This window comes from Scylla paramamosain, chromosome 5, assembly GCF_035594125.1.
Source record: "Scylla paramamosain isolate STU-SP2022 chromosome 5, ASM3559412v1, whole genome shotgun sequence".
Classification (NCBI taxonomy): Eukaryota; Metazoa; Arthropoda; class Malacostraca; order Decapoda; family Portunidae; genus Scylla; species Scylla paramamosain.
In genome coordinates this window covers 30,515,369-30,527,813 of record NC_087155.1, presented here as the reverse complement: position 1 = coordinate 30,527,813, position 12,445 = coordinate 30,515,369, and positions in this window count along the sequence as shown.

Sequence of the window (12,445 nt, the reverse complement as noted above, 5' to 3'; positions counted from 1 at the left end):
TTCGACTTGGTAGGTGCCCTGTATCCATAATCACGAGTCTTTGTGGAAAAGAGAGGGATCCTGTTTTCACAGTCCTACTGGTACTTGAAAGTTGGTTGGATGTTATTATATTCTTTAACTAAAATGTTTGAGGACTGATTCTTTCAAATGTCAAGTAAAGAGAATCTGTTATGGATCAAAGATGGAAAAAAAACATGTTTTGAATTGAAAATAATATGAAAATATAATTTTTTTATTTGATAATGTAGATGCCTCAGAAAAAAGAACTGTAGTATATTGAAAGTATATCTATAAGCTTCCATTTGTTCATCATAACCACATTTGTTTGCTTAAGGTTAAATTAAACTTTCATATACACTGACATCTTCCCAGGATAGTTTATTGTATTTATACAAGTGAAATGAAAAGTTTACCACCAGTCTTTAAGTGCCACTAGGAAACTGAAAGATGCAATTTCTGCTCATATGATATGACTGTTAAATAAAAATTTTCACTGATAATTTTGCTCTTAGCACTGGTATAGGTGGAGAGTGTTGGAATGTTGGTATGATATGAGGATAATATCTAAAGATTATTGATTTTTTATGAGAATATGTAGGGTACTAATAAAAATAATATAATGTATTTAAAGAAACATTAGGGAGAGTAAGAGTAATAGTAAATGAAGTGACTAATTTTTTAATTATTCAGCTTTAAATGTTTTCTCTAATTTTTCTGAGAATAAGACATGGGACTGTGATATGGGAGTTGCAAAATTGAAGTTTGATTTCAGTTCTTTATGTTCATAATCATTCTTGGCAAATATCATAGCATACATACATTCCTGTTACTTGATCAACAAAAAGTCTGATGTTGGTTATTTGATGATTTGCAAATTGATTTTGTTTATTATATCCACATTGCATTTTGAAATAATTTTCTGCACATTACGGGGAGAGAAAGGTTCACATACTAAGTACTATTTTGATGAAAAAGTAATTTGCTGACAGCACCTTTGTTCCTTTTATATTATTACATGTGTAATGTGAAGAACAAGGTTGTGTGAGTATTTTCCACATGCATCATATAATCTTTTCTTCTCCCAGTTTTGTGTCAACATTGACTGTAACTTACTTGAAATTCAGAAAAAAAAAATTCTTTTTAGAATTCTGTAATTTGTACTGTTCAAGAAAATTAAATTAGCTAAACCATGCTGATTTAATTTTCATGAAATTGTTTGGACCACCTTTTGCGATGGCTTCCAAAGCCTTCATATTGAAAAGAAAAGATTTCATATAGTGCATAGGACAAAATTTTGAAAATCTTTATAAAAAATATATACAACTAAATAAGTTTTTAAAATGTGCAAAAGTGAATAATATATACACATATACACAAAGAGGAAACTTGGTTATCTGGTGTTTAACAATCAGAATATTCAAGCAACTGGGAACTTTCAACAGAGAAAAATGTTTAAAAGAATAATGAAAGGAATTGGGTGTCATGTTTTCTATTTTCAGTTTTCAGTCATACCATTCATATGCAGCCTGTTAGTGTTTGGTTTCATTGTGATTATTTGATTGATTATTTTTTTCTGTTTGATTAGGTAGTCCTCTTTTTGAAAAATCTGACATGGCAGAAGATAAGCCAATAAAATGCTAATAAGTTTTATTAGGTAATTCTAAAATAGAAAATAAATATATATGCAGGCATGCATATAAATAGTAGTTCAGTGCAAGAATACAACATAAGATACTGCATTTTGTACTGTCACTGTCACAGTACAAGAATAGATCAGATCTCTATGAGGCTGACAGTTGATTACTTAGGAGGGCAACATCACCATTTGTGATACTGGCCTTTAAAGAGAGAGAGAGAGAGAATGAATGAATCTACAGTTAGTTAGTCAATTACATATTTTATGCCAGGCTACAGATCAAGATATATACTATTGATAATACTGTTCCTCAAAATAGTTGTTATGAGGATGACGGATATGCAACACTAATCATTATCTTATATCTGTAGAACTGTTTGGTGCATGTGTCATTTTTAAAATGACCACAGTTACATCTTGGTGTGGTTTGTAGATTGATTATTTCTTGAAGATGTTTTCAAAGATGGGTAACAATACAACAGTATTCTTTGTTTTCAGTACATATGATTGATGGTTTATGTTTTTCTTTGTTCTGGCCACTAGACATCTGGAATGGTAGATTTCTTTACTGCACCAAACAGGAGGTTATTCCACAACCAGGCAAGGTGTATCAAACAGTTGATAACCACTACTAGTCCTACATTTACTGTGTGCAACAAACCCAATACTGAAGACCAACAATAATTTTAGCCAAGTTTTAGATCAGTCATTTAACTTCAGAAAACATCAGACATTCTTGCTTGTCTTTGTGTTATGTCACAGATTCACTATTAGAGGTTATTTATATAACATTTGTACAGATAAATATAGGACCAGAAAGGTGTAATTTGAACAGAACATCTCCAGCTTGGCAGCTGGTAATTTTTCATCTAATGGACATCATTGCCTCTTCACTGTAATTGATAACCAAAATATAATGTTGCATGTAACAAAGCTTGTAACCAGTAGAAACAACAGAACATGCCATGACACCTTAGGAGATACATGGCAATCTTTGGCAATTTTAATATGGTAAGATTTGAGCAGATGGAAAATTTAGATAGCCCAAACACTAAGTTCCTCAGTTCCTTGGTGAAGGATGACTGGGGTCCCTCTGTAATATGTGTATATATTGTATTACTGTACAATATACTCAAAATTATTTGGATGACTTATGGCAACCAATGGCTATTAATCAGTTGATTACCAATCTGCAAAAGTTGGTGCTATTAAGTTTTTTCTTAATTCTAATTAATTTCAAGTAATGGAAACTAGAAGTTATGATTGTTTAATTTAAGATATTAGACATGTAAATGTTCTGCTCACTTGTGCTGGTGCCTTTTTTCACCAGTATCATGGACCTCATCTGTATGTCATCTTGGTTTCATCTCATTATTCTACCACCATCTGACTGCTATAGAGGATTATCCTCTAGTGTAGTATTACATAAATGTTTCAGCCTGTTTTCTATGCAATTTATTTTTTTTTTTTTTGTACTTTTATGAGATATGATATTGATCTATTATTACACATGATATTCTATAGCTTCAAATACAACATGGTTGTGCAGAACCATGGTTTGTTTCAATACATATACATTTTATCTACCTATGTTCTTTAAACACCTCACCAGTAATGTCATACCTATGCATGATACAGTATTTGAAGCTTTTGAACCTCACAACGACATTGGCAAAATAGAAAAGAATTGTGAGTCATGAAATACCTTTGACTTGTTTGTGTTATGTTATGTAGTGTATTAAAAGAGTACACAGAACAACAACTTGAGGATAGAGTGCCTGTAACATATGTAAATATTAACATATATTGAAATTTATGAATTATGAAATTGTATGTTACAAATATGAGGGGAGTTTGGCTGGAGCATTAGCATGCCAAAATGGGGATTTGTATTTTTTGGAAGAAAAGAACCAGTATATTAAGTGCTTTCAGATATAAAAATGTATGAAAATGCCAACTTTTTTTCAATATAACATACCTCTTGATCTGCACAAACACTGTGGGAAGCAAGAAACAAAAACTAACAAAAAGGTACAAATAAATAAATAACATCAGATACAAAGCATTGTAATGGTTCTTTACAATTTATCTATTTATTATTTTTATTTTTTAAGTGTGATAATATTTGGGAAAAGATTCACATCCCTCCATCTTGATTCTTTCCATTTGAAATCTATGACAGCATGTAGAGAACACAAAAATATACAAAAGCTTTTGGCATACATATGTTTTCTGGAGCATTAGGTGTGTAGGTGTTCTGTCCTGAAAATCACTCCTTCAATATGGCACAGATATCCTTTTGCTTTGAGCTGCCATTGCCTTTCTCTTTTGGTTCAGCTTTTAATTCATTTCCACTAGTTTAAGCACAGACACATCTCTTTCACATATGTCACCATCTACATTACTGGTGATCTACTGGTGATCTTCTGGCTTTCCTTAATGAGTCTTTGGTCATCCTCTTTAGGGATTTTGGTGAAATCTTTGCTGTTGCCCTAGCCATATTAAAAGTACTTGATAAAGTCTAGCTCAAAGCTTTAATTTCCAAACTACTGTTCTATGGATTCTGTCTTTCTGTAACTCAAGTTTCCTCTCTGAATGTTTAATTGCTATTGTGGTAGACAATCACTGGTATTCTTCAAAGTTTTCTAAGTAGTATTCCTCAGGGTTCTGTCCTGTCAACCACTCTCTTCCTATTATTCATTAATGAATTTCAAAGCCAGATTTATTGTCCTATCCACTCCTACACTGATGATACCACTGTATTTTTCCACATCTTTTCTTAAACATCCAAATTTTCAGGAACTAAAGAACTCAGACAAGGAAGCCACAGGACACCTGATTTTTTATCTTTCTAAAATTTTCTTATTGGGGGTAGAGCAAACTTAGTGTTGTTCAGTGCTCCAAGAACCGCTTTCCTCCATCAGTCAACTTAACACAATCTTCCAGATAGCTATACCCTCTTCTTTGTTGACTCTACTGTCCCCCTCTTCTACACTGAACATGCCTGGTCTGCCCTTTACGAATAATCTGAACTGGAAGCTTCATAGCTTCTATGAAGTTAGGGTTCTGAGTTGTCGTTGCCAGTTTTTCTCACCCCTCAGCTGCTAATTCTATACAGAGGCCCTATCAGTCCATATATGGTGTATACTTCACATGAGACGTTTCCACTCACTGTTATTCTGGACAGGGCAAAATAAAAATAATTTTGTCTTATCAACTCATTTCAAACTGATTCTTCAGCCTCTCTATCTTTGCTGCAGTGTTGCACCTTGTGTTATATTCTATTGATATTTTCACCCTAGTTTAAGATCTTGCTAATTGCATGCCTCCCCTCCTCCCAAGGCATCGCTGCACGAAGATTTTCTGTTTTCCCTTTCATCTCTATTCTGTCCACATCTATCTAGTATTCTCAATCATTCATCTCTTTTTCAGGTAAACTTAGGAACTTCCTGCCTGCTTCTATATTTCCCCTTTCCTATGACTTTAACTCTTTTAAGAGAGTGGTTTCAAGACTTTTTATTTATTTATTTATAATTTTTAAGCTTTCCAAGGGGTTCCTCTCCTCCTGCTTCATTAGGTTGGGTCACACAAATAGGTGGAGTCACGGGAGAGGAGTAACAACTTTTTTTTTTTTTTTTAATGTGTGTGTGTGTGTGTGTGTGAGACAGCAGGTTAGAGCTCCTACCTATCTAATGATTGCTACACTGACAACACTTAAGCCGTTGTGAGATAAGGAACGAGTTTTACATGTAGGAAGAAATACATGACGTGTAGGAGATTTAAGAGAGCGAGAGGTCTATTGAAGAAAATAAAAATGCATAGTACACTATCGGTCCATATGGCTATTAATATAAATTATTCCTAGGATGGTATTTTTTGGGGGATGTTTCTACAAAAATTGGTGGTCTTTCATGGTGTTCTTAGATGCTTCTTCCTGTAGCACATTCAGCAACGAAATCTCTCAGGTTGAAACATGTTAATCACGTGATAATGGCATGAGAAATTAGTACACTGTAGATATCCGATATGCGATGAAATTAAAATTAATATGTAATTTTATCCGTTATATTTATATTTATTTCTACAGTTCTTAGGAACATATAAATTTGATGTAACTTATTTAATATTTGAAGGGACGACAGGGCATATGGCGGGATGTCAACATTTTAGCGGGACGCTACTCACGCTAGGAGTGAATCAGAATGGCGGGCTACACTCATGGAAGTGCATGAGTGTGGGTTCCTGGAAGTTCAAGTGTGATTCTTAAGTTCCGGGGGAAGGTTTGTGCTTATATACAGACCTTTAAATTTGGCGACGAAGATAGTGTTGGCATGAATTCTTCGTCCAATGGTAAGAAAACTGAGGCACTCGTGTCGATGTGTAATCTCTGCCTATGCATAACTGACAACTCACTTATAAAGTTTCAGGACGCGGGCCCAGCCAGCTGGCACCACACGGACCACACATCGACACGAGTGCCAAATATAATACCCAGACACGTGTTGCATTAACATAAATCTGATCCACGTGACGCCTGTTTCGAGACCCATGTGTTGTCGGGGACCATTTCGAAATTATCAGTAGTATATTTTAGGGATAGAAATCACAATTCAAATTGCGTCAACACATAATATTATATATATTATACATATATATATAATATTATATATATTATATATATATATATTATACTGAAACAAATGTTTTCTTATTGCATGTGACTCCAGTAATTTTGTTGTTACGACATGGAGGTTGTGTTTTGTTTATTACGACATGAAGGTTGTGTTTTGTTTGTTACGATATGGAGGTCATGTTTTGTTTGTTTTTACCATAAATAACAAGTTACTCTATGTTTAAATATCCGTACACAAATAAAGAAGCGAAGGTTTACTGTCCATCCACGACTTCTCGTCTTCGTCACACTCTTCCCATTTTCCTACTTAATTGAACTCCCTTGTCTTTCCTTTACTTTTTTTTTTTTTTTTTTTATCATCTCCTTTGCCATCCTGGTATTGTTATTTATCTTCACATGTCTTCTCAAGTTCTTTCCTCTACTCTCTCTCCCTCAGCGCCATCCAGACATTTGAAAAACGAAGACGTTAGAAGGCGATTGATTATCTATCTGCTCGTAAATTTCCTTGTCAGAACGTAAAGCTCGTCGATGTAGTTGTCTGGCAAATGTGAGGTGTCAGAGAAGCGCCAGGGCAGGTCAGCCGGGCACTTGCTGACAGACGAAGAGACAAGTGAGGGGGAGACTTGTGCATCCGGGCTGGTGCTTGGGTCGAAGATGGCTCGGCTACTGGAGGACGAGGAAATGAGTGGAAGTAGCAGCTGGCGTCAGGGAGGCAAGAGTTCAGGGGAGTGGACTGGTTAGTTTAAGTGACGCTGCAGGATTGCAAGTGAATATGAGGCAGATGAGGTGAGGTGAGGTAAGGGGGTGCATGGCAATGAAAAGTAGAGGTAGTTAAGGGCAAATGGAAGAGTAAGAATGAAAAGAAGGAATAAGGTTAAAGGTCAGTTGATCATTCATTCATTCAGTCAGTGTGTGTGTGTGTGTGTGTGTGTGTGTGTGTGTGTGTGTGTGTGTGTGTGTGTGTGTGTGTGTGTGTGTGTGTGTGTGTGTGTGTGTGTGTGTGTAGCGTGGGCACTCAATTAGCCGGGCATTGTGCATGCATCTCTCGTCAGACAGTCAGTCAGTGTGGCAGCATCGCTCGCTGCTCAGCATATGTATCAGTTTGTGAGTAGAGGAGTAAAGGAAAGGGTGAAAGGTTAGGTTAGGTTAGATAAAATTGGATTGGTTTGATATGATTTGGTTTGGTGTGATTAGATTGGTTAGGTTGGGTTTTTGTTAGGTAGGGTTGGTTTGGCATGATTTGGTTGGGTTGTGTTGGGTTGAATTGTTTGGTTTGGTTTGGGTTGTTGTTGGGTTGGGTTTGGTTGGGCTGGGTGGGCTGGATATAGTTTGTTTAGGTTAGATTTGGTTAGTTTAAGTTTTAATATGTGCCAGATTAGATCAGGGATCCTCAACCTTTCCTCCATCATTAACTCTCCTCGGCTTGATGTATTTCTCCATTTACCTACTTCCATACAAAAAAAAAAAAAAAACAGCTATTCCTCTCTCCACACACACACACACACACACACACACACACACACACACACACACACACACACACACACACACACACACACACACACACACACACACACACACACACACACACACACACACACACACACACACACACACACCACACACACACACTCTCTCTCTCTCTCTCTCTCTCTCTCTCTCTCTCTCTCTCTCTCTCTCTCTCTCTCTCTCTCTCTCTCTCTCTCTTTACAAAATGAAATTTAATTGAATTATTATTCAATTATCAGGTATATCAGTTTTTTACCCACCGCCGTGTAATTTTCTACCCCCCAGGGTTAAATTTACCGCTGGTTGAGAATCACTGGATTAGATTATGCTAGGCTTGGTTATGTTAAGAGAGAGAGAGAGAGAGAGAGAGAGAGAGAGAGAGAGAGAGAGAGAGAGAGAGAGAGAGAGAGAGAGAGAGAGAGAGAGAGAGAGAGAGAGAGATTGTCTCAGAAGGAAAAAGACGATGTTAGTCTTCATTAATTTTTATCTTTTGGGGACATAAAAAATATGTAAAGGAGCAACAGGCAGTGGAAGGGATCTCTCTCTCTCTCTCTCTCTCTCTCTCTCTCTCTCTCTCTCTCTCTCTCTCTCTCTCTCTCTCTCTCTCTCTCTCTCTATCTCATTTACACTGAGGTTTTCCATGTTCTGTCTCGTAATGCTTTCATCTTTACCTCTTAAATACCCTCTTCCTCTTCCTTTCTCCTCCTCCTCCTCCTTATCTCGTAACCAGAAAAAAAAATCCTGAACCGATGGACTTGTTTAACTCTCCGTGTTTACATCAGAGAGAGAGAGAGAGAGAGAGAGAGAGAGAGAGAGAGAGAGAGAGAGAGAGAGAGAGAGAGAGAGAGAGAGAGAGAGAGAGAGAGAGAGAGAGGTTTGCGTTTAGAATTACACCATTACTTATTCATCACCTCTTTCGTCGTCTCCTCCTCCTCCTCCTCCAAACACTATCACCACATAGCAAAAGTTAACAACGAAGACCTGAGTGATAATTATCTGTGGAGGAGACTGTGATTAAGACCCATATTAAGAAACGGTCTACTCTCACCACAACTATTTTCTAAGGTCACATAGATGATTAGCCCAGTTCTCAAAACTGTTTCTCCTTTTAATAATGTGGAAACCTTGTTAACCTGTCAATGGAACTGCACAAACACCTTTAGGAACCCTTGGCACTTCACTTTAGGACATTTAAATATAAACGCACATCAGTGGCAAGGGGCTGCACGCGGGCTGTCCTGCAACGTCCACCTGATCGCTGTTGCCATATGGCGTTCGTTATATTTTAGCTAGTATTTGGTACAACGATACACAGCGTTCTTCAATTCAATTATATCTTTATTTATGAAAACTATGATGCGTAATCAAGAAACATCCTTAAGATGTCAACACTCGCCATTGCTGGCCTCTCCTCCTCCCTCCCCCCCTCGCCAATTCTTAGCTCGTAGTCATATTAAAATGTGCTGTGACCGTGACATTAAAAGCATGTGACCGTAGTGTATTTCAGAGTTAGAATGACTTGATCCTTCATTTCTGAGAATATGTGACTTTCCTACCAGGACACCATATATATATATATATATATATATATATATATATATATATATATATATATATATATATATATATATATATATATATATATATATATATATATATATATATATATATATATATATATATATATATACACGGTATGTAAAATATTTTTGTTATCTTTTTAGCTATTGTGATTTCAAATGTTTGTTTATTTATATATTTATTTACATATATTTAGTTACTTGTTTATATGTATGTTTGCTTATGTACGATTAGGAGAAAAATATTATTTCAACATATTTATATATATATTTATATATTTATATTCATGCTCGGAAAATAATGCGTGAACTTACGTAATCTCAATTTCGTGTCATAAGGACGAAATAACATGTCATAATAATACGCAATCGCTAAAGTAAGGATACTTTTCGCAGCGCCACTCATTAAACATTCTAAATCCAGGTGGGTCCACATGGCTGACAAATACAGGTGATGCATAGGTGACAGCACTTCTTTCTAGTAGGTATGAAGGCTGACAAATTCTGCACAGTCACGTAATAAAACCCGAATGTAAATAATAAAATTACTGAATGCCTTTGACGCACGTTTTACTGTGTGTGTGGATTACAACATTAGCTGTTGTAACTCAAGTCACATTGAGTTACTTATCTATGATACATTTGTTTAATTACTCTTAATGATATTGCTGGCAGTTGAAATTACTGCTGCAATTAATTATTTTATATTTGTTAATTAACTAATAGTTGGCAGTAATTATTCAGTTTAATATATTAAGTCCGTGATTATTTACCAGGGCTGGAATGGGGGCTGGTGAATGTTATTGGTCTGGGACAAAGGGCCATAAAAATGTTGAGATTAGCCTACTTACGTAATACTCTTGCACCGTTATCAATATTTGTCTATATAAGATTCATCGCGGCATAGAAATTTAGGAATGTGGACAAAAGGGGGGGGGGGTGCGGTAATAGATCATTAAGAATAATAATAATAAAAAAAACCTAACCTCACGTAATAAGCAGCTAATGCAAGGGACAGCATTCCTCCTCCCGCCCCTGGGTCCTCCGTCTGAAGTGGACCGCAGCGATCTTTGAAATTTTTTAATTAGATGAATAAGAATATATCCTTTCCAGTAGTAAATGAATGCATAAATAAATACATTGATAAATAAACTGAAAAACAAATACTGGTTTGGAGCCAAATTCCTAAGAAATTTCCAGAAGTTGTTGCTTCATGTCTAAGCTTTGGCTGTCTGCAGTGTGTATTCCTCCAGCAGGCAGGAACGTCACATCGCCGGGCAGTCAGCTCGCACCCTTGCCATAATCCCCTGGAATATTTCCTTATTGTTTAGATAATTTCTTACGTATCCTTTTAATTAAGAATCCCGACTTGTCAGACTTCTTCGAGTGGACATGAGAACATTTATAGAACAAAAAAGTTAGCAGTGCCTTAAATTATACACGTTACTATAGTTTATATACATTTTCAAGGTAATAGAAAACAATAAATAAAATTCACACCAAACTGCAATCTATCCCTGCAATAACTTCGCTGTGCATGATATTTCTTCTCTTTTCTCTTCTTCTCTTTATTTGTATAGCTTTATATTTTTGTCTCGTCATAGGCCTTGACACTTCAGACCCCAACCCCCGCGATCGTGATCCCTGCCACCAAATGACACTCACAAACTCGCGTGCAACTAGTTGTCGACTTTTAGGTGGTAGTGAAGGGTCTCTCTCTCTCTCTCTCTCTCTCTCTCTCTCTCTCTCTCTCTCTCTCTCTCTCTCTCTCTCTCTCTCTCTCTCTCTCTCTCTCTCTCTCGCTGGTCATCATGTTGTTGGGGTCATGGCAACAGCGAGGTGGGGTGTGATCCAGCAGTCTTTGCAGGAGAGTCCTGCATTGTAATGTTCGATGTGAGTGTAGTCAGCAGATTTATCATGATTACAGAGAATGAGAGGAAAATAAAATGCATTGGACAAAAATAACTGAAGACTTGTAAATGAAGGCAGCCGCTACCTGACACTAGAGAAGTGGTGGAAGAAGTGGATTATCGTGATTCTTGGTACAAAGAACAAGATCAACAAAAAAGGTTGAATGAATGAGAACGGTTAAATGATACTCGTACATGGCGCCAATCCTCGGCAGTTTTCCTGGTACACACTCAGTGGCACAGCGCAAAAAAAACACTGCACAAACTAGGCTGCCCACTGCATTTTATGCGTGTAGGGATAATCTGTGGAGCAGCGTGTGGGCGACAGCCAGAGTTTGCGCAGTGCAGTGCGCAATGCCACTAAGTAATAGAGGACCTAAAGCGTAGTGGCAGACTAGGATTAAAGATTCATCGTGTACTTATATGTTTGTAGGAAAGGTGCGTTGAGTTGCATGGCAGACAGTTCTTTTTATTTTCTTAGTGGGGAATATTAGGTGACAGATAAAAATGCCTTATTCGTATTTATTTTGCGGGAATGACACACACAAAAAAAAATAACATAAGGTAAATGAAATGACATATCACATTACCTTTTGTATTTTGTGGAAGCACTGATCATACAAAACTACACAGCATATGCCACTGGTCTACCTGATGCCACATTCATGGTTATATTAATTATTATTTCAACATGTTATAGCAATACCCATTAACAGATACATTTGTGTTGATGTTGCAAGGTAACAGGACAACCAATAGGCAGGTATTGAAAAGAGTGGTGCATGTATCACATTTCTGCAGTTCTGATTACTTAATGCGGAAGGTTGCTCAAGACTTAAAACTGGTCTACTATACACAAGCGTGTTTTATGCATACCCATGTACATGTGTTATATTCTTGCGGCATACACACATTTGTATGTTCATCTTCTTATATGTAAATATTATCTCATGGGCTTTCATTGTCGTGCATAGTATCAAGGTACATGAGACCGCAGTGAGAGAGAAGGATCCTGGGTGGGCGGGCGATTGGAAGCCTGTTACTCACAATCAGGGCGGGCCGCCGGCCGCTGCCGAAAGTTGTACGTTCGCTACATAGTGTGCAGGCTAGAGCGTATAGTCGAGGTTTGGTGCGCGTTATTCACAAAACTGAACTCATCCATCGATCAGGGAATATT